Here is a 13,582-nt window from a genome sequence, read left to right as displayed (position 1 = left end):
TAAGTCACATAGCCAAGACGTAAGTCATGTAGCCAAGACGTAAATTGTGTCAACATTTAAGTCACGCAACCAAGCTGAAGTCACGTAGCCAAGATGTAAGTTGTGTAGCCAAGACGTAAGTCAAGTAGCCAAGACGTAAGTCATGTAGTCAAGACGTAAGTTGTGTAGCCAAGACGTAAGTTGTGCCAACATGTAAGTGATGTAACCAAGACGTAAGTCACGTAGCCAAGACGTAAGTCACATAGCCAAGACGTAAGTCATGTAGCCAAGACATAAATTGTGTCAACATTTAAGTCACGCAACCAAGCTGAAGTCACGTAGCCAAGATGTAAGTTGTGTAGCCAAGACATAAGTTGTGTAGCCAAGACATAAGTCACGTAGCCAAGACATAAGTCACATAGCCAAGACGTAAGTCGTGTAGCCAAGACGTAAGTCGTGTAGCCAAGACGTAAGTCGTGTAGCCAAGACGTAAGTCACGTAGCCAAGACGTAAATTGTGTCAACATTTAAGTCACGTAACCAAGACGTAAGTCACGTAAGCAAGATATAAGTCACATAGCAAAGACGTGAGTCACGTTGCCAAGACATAAGTCACATAGCCAAGACGTAAGTCACGTAGTCAAGACTTAACTCATGTAGCCAAGACATAGGTCATTTCAACACCTAAGTCACATAGTCAAGACTTAAGTCACATAGCCAAGACGTAAGTCATGTAGCCAAGACGTAAGTCGTGTAGCCAAGACGTAAGGTGTGTCAACATGTTAGTCACGTAACCAAGACATAAGTCACATAGCCAAGATGTAAGTCACAGAGACAAGACATAAGTCACGTAGCTAAGATGTAAGTCATGTAGCCAAGATGTAAGTCATGTAGCCAAGACGTAAGTTGTGTAGCCAAGATGTAAGTCAAGTAGCCAAGACGTAAGTCGTGTAGTCAAGACGTAAGTTGTGCCAACATGTAAGTCATGTAACCAAGACGTAAGTCACGTAGACAATACGAAAGTCACATAGCCAAGACGTAAATTGTGTCAACATTTAAGTCACGTAACCAAGACGTAAGTCACATAGCCAAGATGTAAGTCGTGTAGCCAAGACATAAGTTGTGTAGCCAAAACGTAAGTCACGTAGCCAAGACATAAGTCACATAGCCAAGACGTAAATTGTGTCAAAATTTAAGTCACGTAACCAAGACGTAAGTCACGTAGCCAAGATGTAAGTCACATAGCAAAGATGTAAGTCATGTTGCCAAGACGCAAGTCACGTAGCCAAGATGTAAGTCACGTAGCCAAGACATAAGTCACATAGCCAAAACGTAAGTCACGTAGTCAAGACTTAACTCATGTAGCCAAGACGTAGGTCATTTCAACACCTAAGTCACATAGTCAAGATGTAAGTCACATAGCCAAGACGTAAGTCATGTAGCCAGGACATAAGTCTCGTAGCCAAGACATAAATAGAAAGGCTAACCAGCGCTGGGGAATCTCTGACTGGGGCCATACAAGCCCAGGACCTGTCAGCCCACCGACCACAGGAGCTTGGTGCTCCTCAGATCAGATCTTTGGCTTGTTAGTGTGGAGATTCAGGCCAGTGCAGCGCTCGCTGAACGTTCCCATCTATTAGGATTACTTTGTCTATGAACCATTGAGATCTTTTTCAGTGTTTCCTCTCTTCTTTCCATCTGTACCACAAGCAGGAGACGTTGAGGCAGAGCATTGATAGCGGTGTAATTTCTGTGCTCCATTACTGTATTTTATGTTGTTTTATCATCTGTGACATGGAGCTAAGCGTGCTTATTACATCTATCTCCAGATACATTGTATATTGTGCTGTAATCAGTAATTACTGGCGCTGCTGCTGAAGTTGCTGCTCGGCGCCGCTGTTGTCTACCCTCCTCATCGGGAATGTTTTTATTGTGCCTTGTGCCAACACTTATTCCAAACACAACATTACTCATTTGTGTGTCAGCAGACAAGATAAATGGCTCCTCTGATCGCTTCCCTTGATCCTGACAGCCAGATAGTCTATCAAACAGCCTGAGTTTTGTCATGTAAGCAGATTTTACTGCGACATTCCCATGATTTCCCCGTATTCCTGCACATTAGGGTATTTGCCGCGCTTTTCAGTGTCATTAATAGGAACAGACCACAGAAAAATTACGGGTTCTGCTGCTCTTCTCATTGCAGGGGCGGCTGCAGGTGAATGAGGGGTCGTCAGGAGCCTCTACCAAACCCATCATTGGCTAAAGCAGGCCAGGTCTGGGTTAGGCTGCAGCTGGGGCAAAGGGTCGGATTGTTGCCCTGGCCCTGTGTCTGAGTGCCCCAGCCAAGACTCATTGGCCACCCCTGTAAGTTAAAACTTTGGCACTTGCCCCCATTTTTCCGCCTAATATCAGACAAATTAAGGATATATTTACTGTTCACGTCCCTTTACCAGTCACCACCTCCAGCTCTGCTGCGCTACATTAAGATTCCTTTTGCACAAATCCAAAGTTTACCCTGTACAGAATCAAGATTAATTCTGGATTTCAGCTTACTCTACACAGTTTTATTTCCTAAAAAAAGTTAATAAATCTCTCCTGCGAGTGCGGGATATGTTTGTTGTCATTATTTCACCTTGGCCCCCGAGGGCTTGTCACAGCGCTAACCGTGGAGTAATAAACGCAGACAAGAGCCCGTCTTCACACAACAGAATTTTACAAAGTGCAACATTAAATACAACAAGTGCTGCTTGTCCATTGGGATCGGAAAATGTATAAACAGAGGGAAAAATGTGTCCCTGATATTCGCTGTGAGCTGTAACTCAGCGTAGTGTAAGATGAAGCCATGACGGTGCCGGCCACTTACAGCTTTAGAGTCTCCTCTGAGGTTTGGAGCTGTGGTCTCAGAGATCATAAATGTGCTTGTGATGGTTTAATGGTGCAGCTTCTACCTGGTCACCCGGTTCCGTACTGGGCGATCACCATAGACTGGAGGATTGGTCATTGGGCTACGAGTAGTGATGAGCGAACATGCTCTCCACTACTCGGTACTCACCCAAGCATCTCACTGCTCGAGATGCTCAGAGTTCGCCGAAAATTTCTAGGGTTTGCTCGATTGGAGCACGGGTCCCCGCCCTGCATGTTTGGAGCTCTTTAGAGAGCCAGTGACAGTGCAGAAATTGTCTGCTACACACTGTAATGTCGCAGCCATGTTGGTTGTGGCATTACAGTGATTGGCTGGCCGCACAGCGTCATCAGGTCTATATCAGACCTGGCACCGTCATGCTCGTCACGGTCTACTTCATAATCAGACAGTGAATCGCCAGAAAAATGCTCAAGTTTCCCGTAGACTTACATTGGGCTCGTTATTTGGATCCAGCACCCGAGCATTCCACTTTGCTCAACCCAAGCATTTTAGTGCTCGCCCATCACTAGCTACGAGGTCTGGATCTGGCTGTTCACAGTGAACAACAATGGATCCCAACGAGACAAAATGGAGGTAATGTCATGTAATAGCGTCATCAGGTAGTGGATATTCTTTCATAGAGTCAGCATGGTGTGAACACGTACTGCAGATCCCACATTGGACGGGTTCTCTCCAACCAGTGAGTGGACATTGTTCCTTCCTCCACCATGACTATGAGGTTGGGACTACCATATCAGGTTAGACCACTGGGACATCATTTGTTGGATGAATATATGGACTCCAATATGGGGGCTGCATAACTTGAGATGAACTGGTCCTATGTGGTGTCTGGTCAATGGATAATGGGGAGCAGATGCAATAAAATGCCAAGCTTATGACTCTTTTCCCGGTACTGAACAGTCTACTAACGTCTGGACACTCATGATTGGATGCTACTGTATTTATTGGATTAATTACTAAATACTAAACCACTGTGAAAATAATGTACATTATATCATTATGTCATCAAAACCGCTGTGGAGTTGGTAGCCGGAGTGGAGCTAGTATGACACAATGGCTACCTGTATGAAGTAGGGTCTTTAGGTGGCGTCAGACTCGGCCTGAGATGAACCTAAGATGAGAAAACTCCAGGCCCCATAACATACACCCTTTAAATCCTGTAGAAGGATCTGTACTTTTCTGCAAGGATTTCCAAGACATTGTCTGATTGAGATTCATACGAGACATGTGACCGAAGTGAGACACGACAAGCAGAGTAAACCTGCCAAGGTCCAGGCTGCCATATTTCAGTCTATACAGTGGATCTCACACTATATGAAAGCCTACAGGAAGGTTAGGGCAGGCGACAGACAGAAGTACAGAATCAGGTACAAACCAGTTGGAAACTGAAGACAACCCTGAAGAAAACCATTGTACAGATGGAAACAAATGAAGCACATTGCTTGGACAACAGCTGTTGGTTGTAGTTGCCTTTTCCATATTAGATGGGCAGAGTTACTCTGGACAGCAATCGGCTGGAGAAAGAATTCTTTGTTCATGGAGATGTCAAGGAGATGATGTCATGCGGATAATGGATGATGAGCAGAGACCACTCCTCTCTGCTCCACACCTGACCGCACTTAGTTTTCCATATATTGCATAGCACAAGTCTGCAGGACTTTAGTCTGCAGTGTGATTTCTAGAAGTGTGTTCTAAAAGTGTGGATTACATTAGAATTAAAACCTGAATTGAACCTGAAGGGAACTGAAGGTAACTGGCCAGTCACTGCAAATAATGTTTCTGTTTGTTGTCACTTTTACCCCTATAATCTTTCACTTTCTGCAAACTCCCCCAATCCCCACAGCAAGTAAGGAACTGTTGATCTCCTCTTCAATCCTCCCCATCCATCTCACCTCCTCCTCAGAACTGTTCCTTAACATACAATCCTCTGTCTCAAAGCACAGGCAGCCCCCTCACGCTCTCTCCTGCTCCCACCTGCTAACACTATCTCTGCTCCTTCTCACTGCTGGTGATATCTCTCCAAATCCTGGTCCTCCTCACCATATTCCCACAGTCATTTCTACCTCCCATCCACGCTCCATCACAAACTTCCGTAACCTCTCTAACCTTATACCCATTCGCCCAGCCCCCGCTTCCCCAGTCCCACTAACAGGAGCTCTGTGGAACGCTCGCTCTGTCTGTAACAAGCTTTCCTACATCCATGATCTTTTTGTTACTACCAAACTTTCCTTCCTCGCCATCACCGAAACCTGGCTCACCCCTTCTGACACGGCCTCCCCTGCTGCACTCTCTTACGGTGGCTTCCACCTTTCTCACACACCCCGCCCCAGCAGCAAGCATGGTGGAGGAGTTGGTTTTCTCCTGTCAGATAACTGCTCCTTCACCCCAATCCCACTGCCACCCTCTGTTACCCTCCCTTCCTTTGAGGTGCACTCTGTGCGCATCTACTCCCCCTCCAACCTCCAACTGGCTGTCATTTACCGCCCCCCAGGGCCAGCCACCACCTTCTTTGACCACTTCACCACCTGGCTACTTCATTTCCTTTCTGCGGGCATCCCCACTATCATCATGGGCGATTTCAACATACCCATTGACACTTCCCTCTCAGCTGCCACTAAACTTCTATTTCTCTCTTCCTCCTTCGGCCTCACTCAATGGTCTTCTGCAGCCACTCACAAAGATGGTCACACACTGGACCTCATCTTCACCCGCCTCTGCTCCCTATCTAACCTCTCTAACTCGGCTCTTCCTCTCTCTGACCACAACCTTCTCACATTCTCATCTCTCTCCACTCCATGTCTAGAGTCCCCACCCCACAAACTTTCACACCCTCGCAGAAATCTTAAACATCTTGACCTACATTCATTCTCTGAATCCCTCCTCCCTCTCACAGACATAAGTTCCATACACAATGCGGATGACGCTGCCGCTCTATATAACACCACAATAGCTGTAGCTTTGGAATCTGCTGCCCCACTTACACATACCAAAGCTCGCAAAATCAACAGACAGCCCTGGCACACCAGCCTGACCAAAGAACTGAGGCAAGCTTCCAGGGCTGCTGAGCGCAGATGGAAAAGATCCCACTCCAACGACCACTTAATCGCATTCAAACAGTCCCTCACTACTTTCAAGACCGCACTCGCCACAGCTAAACAAACCTACTTCTCATCTCTCATATCCTCCCTGTCTCACAACCCTAAACAGTTATTCAACACCTTCAATTCTCTCCTCCGTCCCCCAGCACCTCCTCCCTCCTCACTTATCTCTGCTGAAGACTTTGCCTCATTCTTCAAGCAGAAAATTGATAACATCAGAGACAGTTTTGGTCAACAAGCCCCAGAGCCCTTCCTCCCAACTTCCCTACCCTCCACCTCCAAAACCAACTACTCCACCATTACAGAAGATCAACTCGCCACTCTACTCTCAAGATCGCATCTCACCACCTGTGCACTTGACCCGCTCCCAACCCACCTCATCCCAAACCTCACCACAATCTTCATCCCAACCCTAACCCATCTCTTCAACCTATCACTAACAAATGGTGTTTTCCCCTCAAGCTTTAAACATGCCTCCATCACACCTATCCTCAAAAAGCCCTCTCTTGACCCATCCTCTGTATCTAGCTATCGCCCTATATCACTTCTCCCCTATGCCTCAAAACTACTGGAACAACACGTCTACCTTGAACTGTCCTCCCATCTCTCTTCTTGCTCCCTCTTTGACCGCTTACAATCTGGCTTCCGGTCACACCATTCCACTGAAACTGCCCTAACTAAGGTCACCACTGACCTTTTAACCGCCAAGAGCAAGCGACACTACTCTGTTCTCCTCCTCCTCGACCTGTCGGCTGCCTTTGACACAGTGGACCATTCCCTATTATTACAGACCCTCTCATCCCTTGGCATCACAGACTTGGCCCTATCCTGGATCTCATCATACCTAACAGACCGGACATTCAGCGTCTCCCACTCACACACCACCTCCTCACCTCGCCCCCTCTCTGTCGGAGTCCCACAAGGTTCAGTCCTTGGGCCCCTGCTCTTCTCCATTTACACCTTTGGCCTGGGACAGCTCATAGAATCTCATGGCTTTCAGTATCACCTCTATGCTGATGACACACAGATCTACATCTCTGGACCAGATATCACCTCCCTACTAACCAGAATCCCTCAATGTCTGTCCACTATTTCATCCTTCTTCTCCGCTAAATTTCTGAAACTTAACATGGACAAAACAGAATTCATCATCTTTCCCCCATCTCACGTGACCCCCCCAACGAACCTATCCATTACAGTAAATGGCTGCCCACTCTCCCCAGTCCCACAAGCTCGCTGCCTCGGGGTTATCCTTGACGCTGATCTCTCCTTCAAACCACATATCCAAGCCCTTTCCACTTCCTGCCGACTTCAACTCAAAAATATTGCACGAATCCGTTCATTCCTCAACCAAGAATCTGCAAAAACCCTAGTCCATGCCCTCATCATCTCTCGTCTTGACTACTGCAACCTCCTGCTCTGTGGCCTCCCCTCAAACACTCTCGCACCCCTCCAATCTATTCTAAACTCTGCTGCCCGACTAATCCACCTGTCCCCCCGCTATTCTCCGGCCTCTCCCCTCTGTCAATCCCTTCACTGGCTCCCCATTGCCCAGAGACTCCAGTACAAAACCCTAACCATGACGTACAAAGCCATCCACAACCTGTCTCCTCCTTACATCTGTGACCTCATCTCCCGGTACTTTCCTACACGCAACCTCCGATCCTCACAAGATCTCCTTCTCTACTCCCCTCTTATCTCCTCTTCCCACAATCGTATACAAGATTTCTCTCGCGTATCACCCCTACTCTGGAACCCTCTACCACAACACATCAGACTCTCGCCCACCATCGAAACCTTCAAAAAGAATCTGAAGACCCACCTCTTCCGACAAGCCTACAACCTGCAGTAACCACCGATCAACGAACCGCTGCACGATCAGCTCTATCCTCACCTACTGTATTCTCACCCATCCCTTGTAGATTGTGAGCCCTCGCGGGCAGGGTCCTCACTCCTCCTGTACCAGTTATGACTTGTATTGTTCAAGATTATTGTACTTGTTTTTATTATGTATACCCCTCCTCACTTGTAAAGCGCCATGGAATAAATGGCGCTATAACAATAAATAATAATAATAATAATAATGTCATGTGGATGAGGTTGTGAGAATGAGGCCATAGAGATCAGGTCAAGAAGTTGATGTCATGGAGATTAGGTTGTCAGAATGAGGCCATAGAGATAAGGTTGTGGAGATGATGAGGTGAGCAAGGTTTTGGTCTACAATTTATGCATATCCTTGTGATATGGAATCTGCATCTTATGGAAGATAGTGAATATGAGCAGAAGACTTTATGGCTCCCACCTAGAAAAACTACCAACCTGTGACATGAATATTGTGATCCCTACATGATCTGTACGTCCTTTCCTACAGTACATGTTGGTTATTGGATACAAAAGAACATGGAGTAAAAGACCAATTATTTGTGTGCAAACATGTATTATTTTTATTGATTAGCAAGGCACATAAATATGGTTACAATTTTGTATCAAAGCAAGGCAATTTCTATGTAGGGGAAAGGATAAACAAAATGTGGGTCACTCAGTCTGTATCTTGTAGAAAGATGGGGGAGCAGTCATAAACAGTATATATATATATATATATATATATATATATATATATATATATATATATATATATATATATATATATATATATATATACTATCGCAAAATGCTAGTGCTTAAAGTAGCATAGGTGCATTAGTGCAGAGACGTAAAGGCACTCATGTTCTGCCCCCCAGTGTGGGACCTATAGAGTGCTCTAAAGCAGTAATATTCACCGCATATTATCTACCACATAGATTAAAGATTGCTCTTACCCATGGCTCCACAGAGAGACACCACAAAAGCAGCAGTGGGCTACATATCAGAAAGAGGTGCTGGGTAATGCCAATGCCAGCTAAAAGGAGATAGCGGGCAGGACTCCCATCCGGCAATCACGGACTACTGCCATGGCCGCTGGACCAGGGTCCTGTGAATCGATTTACTCACCTCTGGTAATCACTAATCTGGGAGCTCTGATCCAGAAATCTCTCCTTCACATTCTTGTAATGAGCAATGTTGTAGATGTCCCTCGTAATCCTCCAGGTCTGTAATTCCCGCAGAAGTACAACACATATCTTGTCATTTGTCAAATTTACCATTTTCGCTTTAATCAATAAATGCCGTTTAAACCAGATTTACATCACTCTTGGCCCCAAAATTACCCTTCACATCACGCTTGGCTGTAATTCATTGTCCCCTGCACCGTCCTACCAAATGGATTATACAGCGCCCCTCCCCCGCCGTACAGAAATTATTGGCAGTGATCTTCTAAACGGTACAATTATGGAGCTGTTATTAAATGTCAGGCAGCGCTCCCTGATACTGCAGCAGGAAGGAGGGAAGAAATCAATAGCGAGTTACATTCCCACCGACCAGAGGAAACGCCGCGATTCTCCTACCGTGACGCATTATCTGGTTATAGGGTAAATGTCCAAACATCTCGAATGTTACCGGACATCAGCCGCCCATCAGACATGAAAGCCGCTCAATTTCAAGGAGCATTGAGAAAAGCTTCAACTCTACAAAATGGAATATATTCAGATAAAAAGAGTCTCCGAAGCTCCCGAGCTGCAGCCGCTTTGCCATTCCTGTGCCACCGGGCTCATCATTACCATCATCCTCCATTCATAGTCACAAGAACAGCTAGAAGGGTCCCTAAAATGTCTGCAGGAGGGTGGATTCCTGGTACCAGGGGCACCCGGGAAGTTTAGCGAGTGATGGGCCATTGAAGGCTTGTGCCTCGTTACTGGGTGTTCGAGAGGTGCCAAAATTCCATACCGAAACCAAACTGGATCCTTGCCCCAGGAGAAGGAAAGTCCTGCACTGACAGTCAATAACTACGTGAAGACTTACGCTAGCATGTTCCAGTGGTTCAGCATTTCTAGTCTTCAAAGAAGTCACTACATGACATCCCCTTTTCATGAGGAAAAAAGGATTGCAACCCACCCGGCACCAGTCGAAAAAACAGCAATAGCATTAATTGATTTCTATCTTAGGCTACTTTCACACCAGCGTTAACTGCAATACGTCGCAAATGCGTCGTTTTGCCGAAAAAACGCATCCTGCAAAAGTGCTTGCAGGATGCGTTTTTTCTGCATTGACTAACATTAGCGACGCATTTGCGACGCATTGACACACGTCGCAACCGTCGTACGACGGTTGCGCCGTGTTGTGGCGGACCGTCGGGAGCAAAAAACGTTACATGTAACGTTTTTTGCTCCCGACGGTCCGCTTTTTCCGACCGCGCATGCGCGGCCGGAACTCCGCCCCCACCTCCACGCACTTCCCCGCACCTCACAATGGGGCAGCGGATGCGCTGGAAAAATGCATCCGCTGCCCCCGTTGTGCGGCGGAGACAAAGCTAGCGTCGGGGACCTCGGCCCGACGCACTGCGACGGATCGAGCCCGACGCTAGTATGAAAGAAGCCTTACAGAAATTAGGAAACTCATACATCAAAGGCGGGGAACTCAGCTGTGGACCCCGCAAGGTGGAGAGCCGCTAGCAAACAGCCTCTGGTGGACCCATCCAGTGTCGCTTCTCCAAATCACAACCCCCATCCAGATTCAATTCAACAGTATGTTATGCGTTCTGGTTCTCTTCACTGTGAAGACCACCCATGAGAAGACCACTGACGGTATTCTCAGTTATATCAGCTCTCAAGAAAATGCTTATCCAGTCACCCAGAGGGTCCTCCTTGCTCTCCTCTCTCAATACATCCATTAAACCAACATGTAAAGTTGTAAGAGCTACAAAGATAATACAGCAATCTACAGTGACGTGTAAAAGTTTGTGCAACCTTGGTCAAAATTACTGTTGTGAACAGTTAAGCAAGTTGAAGATGAAATGATCTCTAAATGGCCTAAAGTTATAGATGATACATTTACTTTATAGTTTAGGCAAGCAAAATATATATTGTCATTTTTTACATTGTTAAAATTACGAAAAGGAAAATGGGTTGATGCAAAAGTTTGGGCACCCTGCATTGTTAGTACCAAGTAGCACCCCCTTTTGAAAGTATCACAGCTTGTAAACACGTTTTGTAGTCAGACAAGAGTCTTTCAGTTCTTGTCTGAGGCATTTTCATCCATTCTTCCTTGGAGAATTCCTCCAGTTCTGTGAGATTCCTGAGGCCTCTTGCTTTCTCTGCTATTTTGTGGTCTCACCACAGATTTTCAATGATGTTCAGATCAGGAGACTGTGAGGGCCATTGTAAAACCTTCAGTTTGTGCCTTTTAAGGTCATCTATTGTGCATTGTGACGTGCTTAGGACCATTATCATTTGTAGAAGCCATCCTCTTCCTTTTTTCACCTTCATCTTTTTTTACAGATGGTTTTATGTTTGCATCAAGAATTTGTTGAAATTTCATTGAATCCATTCTCCCCTCTACCCGTGAAATGTTCCCCGTACCATTAGGTGCAACACAACCCCAAAGCATGATTGATCATCCCCCATGCTTAATGGTTGGCGAGATGTTCTTTTCTTGAAATTCTCCCTTTTTTCTCCACACATACCTTTGATCATTGTGGCCAAAGATTTCTATTTTACCCTCATCAGTCCAGAGGACTTGTTTAAAAAATGCATTAGGCTTGTTTAGATGTTCTTTTACATATTTCTGAAGCTGAATTCTATGATGAGGATGTAGGAGAGGATTTCTTCTGATGACTCTTCCATGAAGGCCATATTTGTGGGGGTGTCTCTGAACAGTTGAACAATGTACCACAACTCCAGAGTCTGATAAATCTTTCTGAAGATGCTTTCTGATTTGCCCCTCTAGCAATCCTGCAAGCAGATCTCTCTGAAATTTTGCTTGGTCTTCCAGACCTTATCTCGACCTCCACTGTACCTGATAACGGCCATTCCTTCATTAAATTTCAAACTGAGAAAAGAGTGACTTGAAAATGCTTTGCTATCTTCTTATAGCCTTCTCCTGCTTTGTGGGCCTCCACCATTTTCATTTTCAGAGTGCTAGGAGCTGCTTAGAGGAACCCATGGCTGCTGTTTTTAGCTCAAGGTTAGAGGAGCCTCAGATTTTAATAAAGCTGGGAAATTTGCATCACTTGGACTTTCCTAACGATGATAGTGAATAAGCCATAACCCTAACAAGATAATTAAGGTATGAAACCTTGGTCAAAGTTGTCTGAGCACACTAAACTCGAAAGGGTGCCAAAACCTTTGCATTGACCCATTTTTCTATTTTGTAATTTCTAAAATGAAAACGCTTACAATATACACTGCTCAAAAAAATAAAGGGAACACTTAAACAACAGAATATAACTCCAAGTAAATCAAACTTCTGTGAAATCAAACTGTCCACTTAGGAAGCAACACTGTTTGAAAATCAATTTCACATGCTGTTGTGCAAATGGAATATACAACAGATGGAAATTATTGGCAATTATCAAGACACCCTCAATAAAGCAGTGGTTCTGCAGGTGGGGACCACAGACCACATCTCAGTACCAATGCTTTCTGGCTGATGTTTTGGTCACTTTTGAATGTTGGTTGTGCTTTCACACTCATGGTAGCATGACACGGACTCTACAACCCACACAAGTGGCTCAGGTAGTGCAGCTCATCCAGGTTGGCACATCAATGTGAGCTGCAACAAGAATGTTTGCTGTGTCTATCAGCGTAGTGTCCAGAGGCTGGAGGCGCTACCAGGATACAGGCCAGTACACCAAGAGATGTGGAGGGGGCCGTAGGAGGGCAACAACACAGCAGCAGGACCGCTACCTCAGCCTTTGTGCATGGAGGAACTGGAGGAGCACTGCCAGAGCCCTGCAAAATGACCTCCAGTAGGCCACAAATGTGCATGTGTCTGCACAAATGATTAGAAACCGACTCCATGAGGATGGTCTGAGTGCCCGATGTCCACAGATGGGGATTGTGCTCACAGCCCAACACTGTTAAGGACACTGGGCATTTGCCACAGCACACCAGGATTGGTAAATTTGCCACTGGCGCCCTGTGCTCTTCACAGATGAAAGCAGGTTCACATTGTGCACATGTGACAGACGAGTCTGGAGATGCCGTGGAGAGCGATCTGCTGCCTGCAACATCCTTCAGCATGACCAGTTTGGCAGTGGATCAGTAATGGTGTGGGGTGGCATTTCTTTAGAGGGCCGCATAGCCCTCCATGTGTTCGCCAGAGGTAGCCTGACTGCCATTAGGTACCGAGATGAGATCCTCAGACCCCTTGTGAGACCTTATGCTGGTGCGGTTGGCGCTGGGTTCCTCCTAATGCAGGACAATGCCAGACCTCATGTGGCTGGACTGTGTCAGCAGTTCCTACAAGATGAAGGCATTAAAGCTATGGACTGGCCCCTCATTCCCCAGACCTGAATCCGATTGAACACATCTGGGACATCATGTCTTGCACCATCCACCAACGCCATGTTGCACCACAGACTGTTCAGGAGTTTGCGGATGCTTTAGTCCAGGTCTGGGAGGAGATTCCTCAGGAGACCATCCACCGCCTCATCAGGAGCATGCCCAGGCGTTGTAGGGAGGTCATAGAGGAACGTGGAGATCAGACAC

General features: G+C 46.1%; 1 protein-coding gene across 3 annotated transcripts in view; it reads left to right on the top strand.

Annotated features, from left to right (window-relative positions):
- DIAPH2 (diaphanous related formin 2) overlaps positions 1-13,582 on the top strand; it is a 1,729,654-nt gene that overhangs the window by 545,091 nt on the left and 1,170,981 nt on the right. The gene's annotated exons all lie outside the window — the stretch shown is intronic.

Source organism: Ranitomeya variabilis, chromosome 2 (assembly GCF_051348905.1).
Source record: "Ranitomeya variabilis isolate aRanVar5 chromosome 2, aRanVar5.hap1, whole genome shotgun sequence".
In the NCBI taxonomy this organism is placed as follows: Eukaryota; Metazoa; Chordata; class Amphibia; order Anura; family Dendrobatidae; genus Ranitomeya; species Ranitomeya variabilis.
The sequence above is the reverse complement of the archived record's forward strand: the minus strand, read 5'-3'. Positions and strand labels throughout refer to the sequence as shown.